Raw genomic sequence first — 5,000 nt, 5'->3', positions numbered from 1 at the left:
AGATGCTATAAGCCCAAGGGCTCCAACAGGGAAAAATAGCCCAGTGAGGAAAGGAAATAAGGAAATAAATAAATGATGAGAATAAATTAACAATATATCATTCTAAAAACAGTAACAGCGTCAAAACAGATATGTCCTACATAAACTATTAACAATGTCAAAAACCGATATGTCATATATAAACTATTAACAACGTGTATTATACCCTTCACGAATTTTCAGAAACTGTATACGCCAATTATTCACTAAAAGATAAAATGCGTTGTGAAAAAATATGAATAATTTCGTCCTTATATCCTGCCACTTTGAACTCGCGTCCTCCTTGAGTGCGAAAAAAGTATAGAAACTTTCCCCACCAGGGGGATTTGAAATCCCTTAGTGAAGCTTAAAAAGTATTTCGGGATGGGAAAAAATCCCACTTATTTGGCTACGACATGGCTGGTGGAAGAAGTTTAAAAGGTGGAAGTTTGTAGATCGAAGTTTTAAACGCTTATGTTGTGATGGTGAAGTTGTAGATGTTACTGTTTTTTAATTGGAAGTTGCAGTTAATTTGCAGAAATAACTAATTTTATGGTTGAAGTCTATGATGCGTGAAGTAGGAGATGATGAATGGAGAAGTATTGAATTAAAAGCTCAAGATAGAGACGACTGACGAAATCTAACCGAGGCCCTTTGCTTCCAAAGGCGTAGGAGGAGATGATGATGAAGATGATGATGATTATGATGAAGATGATGACGATGATATTATTTGTGAATTTTCATTTATTACTTATTGGCCTTATCATTGGCGTTGTTGATGTTGCGTTTTTCTCAAACTAAAACCTAAAATAGAATCTATGGTTTATTGACAAACTTACTTCATACAGTGTTATCTATAATTCAGTATCAAACTCACCATATATATGTACACACACACACACACACACACACACACATATATATATATATATATATATATATATATATATATATATATATATATATAGATATATATATATATATATATATGTAGTATACAGTATAATCTCTGGTTTATTACGAACCTTACTATATTTGCTACAATTTATGGTTTATGAACAAGCTTACTATTCATACCAATCTTTCTAAAACACTGTGCAACTCAATAAAAAATCTTAGAAGGTTAGGTTGCAATTTGAGACTCATCTTAGTACATAACGCAGTTGCAAGACGCAGTTACCTTACACTGTATTCTCTATTGATACAGAGGCTATGGTAATACCCAAGAATAGAAAACAATAGTTTGATTCTTTATTGTCTTTCTCGTAGAAGAGCTCCTTACCACATCTAAAGTCTCTTTTACACACACACACACATATATATATATGTATATATATATAATTATATATATATACATATATATATATATATATATATATATATATATATATACATATATATATATATATATATATATATATATATGTGTGTGTGTGTGTGTGTGTGTGTGTGTGTGTGTATACATTACAATTTCTTATGAGAACGTACATTTTCCTATATAAAAAAAGAACTAATCATAACCACAACGGTTCACCACAAAATAATATTTACTTGAGTATGAGAATTCTCCTACTCTTCAGAGAGAGAGAGAGAGAGAGAGAGAGAGAGAGAGAGAGAGAGAAAGAGAGAGAGAGAAAGACCTTGACAAAAAACATCACACATGAAATAAGGCAAGAAAAAAACAAATAAAGATATAAAGTTAAATAACATATTTGTCGAATGCTGGAGAGAGAGAGAGAGAGAGAGAGAGAGAGAGAGAGAGGGAGAGGACAATGAAATAACTTTGATTATAAAAGATACTCGAGTTACACAAGGTTAAAGAGAACTTCCAAGATGAAAGTGAAATAGAAACTTAGATTGGACGAAGAGGGGCGAGTTTTTTTTTTTTTTCCTGAGTTGGGACTGTTTACAACAACGCTGAGTTGAGAAAATGTAAATAAAACTCCTCTACGTGAACCCATATATGGAGGCTTTTATTACCCAATACTGGTCCTAATTCTCGTTTATAAAACTTTCGGTATTTTATTGTAGCAGTGACGGTCTAGGAAGAATTCATAAAACAGCCGTAAACATAGATATGTCTTTGAGAGAGAGAGAGAGAGAGAGAAAGAGAGAGAGAGAGAGAGAGAGAGAGAGACTTTATTGTATTTACAAATATTAAGTTCAATTTCGGGAATCTTTGCAGTTAAGGTCCTTTGAGAGAGAGAGAGAGAGAGAGAGAGAGAGAGAGAGAGGGGATATGAATAGTAATATTACGAAGATTACAAAAGAAAAAGAAAAAATTTCCCTTTGCATATGACCCTATATAAACAAAAGTGGTCAATATCCTACATAAACAACAAAGTTCTCGCGACGGTTAGAATAAACAATAGAAGAATAAGGTTAGAGTTCAAGGCTTCTATGGAATACACGTAAAGATTCGTATAGTCCTGTGAGAGGCGGCAGTGAGTCTAGAACGTGTGCAACTGACTTTATTCAATATGATAACGAGCTCATATACAGATAGTTAAGAGTAAGAAAGGCACAATAATCAAACAGTATAAAACATGAAGTAGCAAGTTTAAACAGATTTATATTATCAGTGAGGGGCAGAGCGAGATACAAAGAAAAGGAAATACCTTTACAGTGTATAAGCGTTAATGAAATACACGCGGTATAGGCCGTAGACTGTAGGGTGGAATAGTTTAATAAACTTGACTTTTTTTTCTGGAGATATCACAATTTACGCTCTAATTTACAATAAATGGAGAAAAGCAAATGTATTCCTGCTGTTATCCTGAAAACTATCTGCATGAAGATCTATCCGAGGAGAAGCTGTATTCGAATTCTGGACGCCGCTAAGATATTCATTACATATATATATATATATATATATATATATATATATATATATATGTATATATATATATATATACACATAATATACATATATATATATATATATATATATATATATATATATATTTATATATACATAGATACACACATATATATAGATGCATATATATATATATATATATATATATATATATATATATATATATATATATATACATATATATATGTATGTATGAATATATATATATATATATACATATATATATATATATATATATATATATATATATATGTACATCATGTGTATATACATCCGTACCTGCCTACTCTCTGCAGTGCAATTAAACGATATAAATCCCATGTATCAACATCGTTATCTAATGTACTTATCTACATCTAGTTGTTTGAATAAAAAAAAGACAAAATTTATAAACCGTAAGGCTAAATATTTATGATGTAAGGGTACATACTGTATACATGTATACATGTGTATATACATATACATACATACATACATATATATATATATATATATATATATATATATATATATATATATATATATATATATATATATAAACATACGCGTTACTGCATTCAAAAGTTCATAAATCCCATGTATTAACACCATTACCAAAATATACTTATCTACAAATCATCTAGTTGTACAAATAAGAAAAAATATACACAAATGTATCAGAACTTAACCAACACAACTGTAGGAACATCAAAAGCATTAATATTAACACCGTTAGGTTGTGGATCATGCAAGAATTCTACAGCAAAAACACATGCAGAGAAAAGCTACGAACATAACTTGGTAAATACCTGTAGAGACGCAAGTTCTTCTATGAAATATTCCTACTAAAATACAGTTGTATGATGCAAATAAAAACTGAGGCTTAATAAGGGTGAGAAATATTAAAGGTTTTAACTTGAGAGAAATTAGGGTAATAACTCGGGTGCAATTAAAGGTTCTAAATCAAGGGAAATTAAAGGTTCTAAATAAAGGGAAATTAAATGTTTTAACTCAAGAGTAATTTAAAGTTCTAGCTCGAGAGAAATTAAAGGTTCTAACTCGAAAGAATTTAGGTTCTAACTTGGGAAAAATTAAAGGTTCTAACTTGAGAGAATTTAAGGTTCCAACTTGAGAGAATTTAAGGTTCAAACCTGAGATAAATCAAAGGTTTAATTTCGAAGTAAATTGAAGGTTTTATTTCGAGGTAACTTAAAGGTTCTAACTTGAGAGAAATAAAGGTTCTAACTTGAGAGAGATAAAGGTTCTAACTTGAGAGAATTTAAGGTTCTAACTTCAGAAAAATTAAAGGTTTTATTTCGAGGTAAATTGAAGGTTCCATTTCGATGCAAATTAAAGGTTCTAACTTGAGATAAATTAAAGGTTCTATTTCTAAGTAAATTAAAGGTTCTAACTTGGTATAAATTAAAGGTTCTATTTCTAAGTAAATTAAAGGTTTTATTTCAAGGTAAATGAAAGGGTTTTATTTCGAGGTAAATTATAGGCTCTAACTTGGAAATTAAAAGTTCTATCTCGAGATATATTAAAGGTTCTAACTCACGTGATGGAGACGTCGTATTGGTCGAACCCGTGTCCGGGTTTTCTGGCATACTCTCCTCTACGGGACTCAGGGGACCTGCAAAGATGGATAAGAACATTGTGAATCCTGGGGGGAGAGAGAGAGAGAGAGAGAGAGAGAGAGAGAGAGAGAGAGAGAGAGAGAGAGAGAGAGAGAGAGAGAGAGAGAAATCTGAGTTAAAGATATGGAGATTTAAAAAAAAGGTACATTTTATTTAGTGTACGCTACTGAGAGAGAGAGAGAGAGAGAGAGAGAGAGAGAGAGAGAGAGAGAGAGAGAGAGAGAGAGAGAGAGAGAGAGAGAGAGAGATAGAGATAGAGAGAGAGTGTGTGTGTTTTACGTTTGCTGTGGATATTTTAGATTTCAGATTACATAAGCTTCCAAAGCTTTCAGTCCCTATTGTTCTTACATATAAAAATATTGATCTTGACCTGATTTGAAAACTTTATTGAAAGGACTCTGTTCTTTATCAGTAATTCTAATAACTAAACTTAATCAATATCTATGAATTGGATAATGTTCTGCCTTTTTCCACCAGCACTGTAAAGC

Source organism: Palaemon carinicauda, chromosome 2, assembly GCF_036898095.1.
Source record: "Palaemon carinicauda isolate YSFRI2023 chromosome 2, ASM3689809v2, whole genome shotgun sequence".
Classification (NCBI taxonomy): domain Eukaryota; kingdom Metazoa; phylum Arthropoda; class Malacostraca; order Decapoda; family Palaemonidae; genus Palaemon; species Palaemon carinicauda.
The sequence above is the reverse complement of the archived record's forward strand: the minus strand, read 5'-3'. Positions refer to the sequence as shown.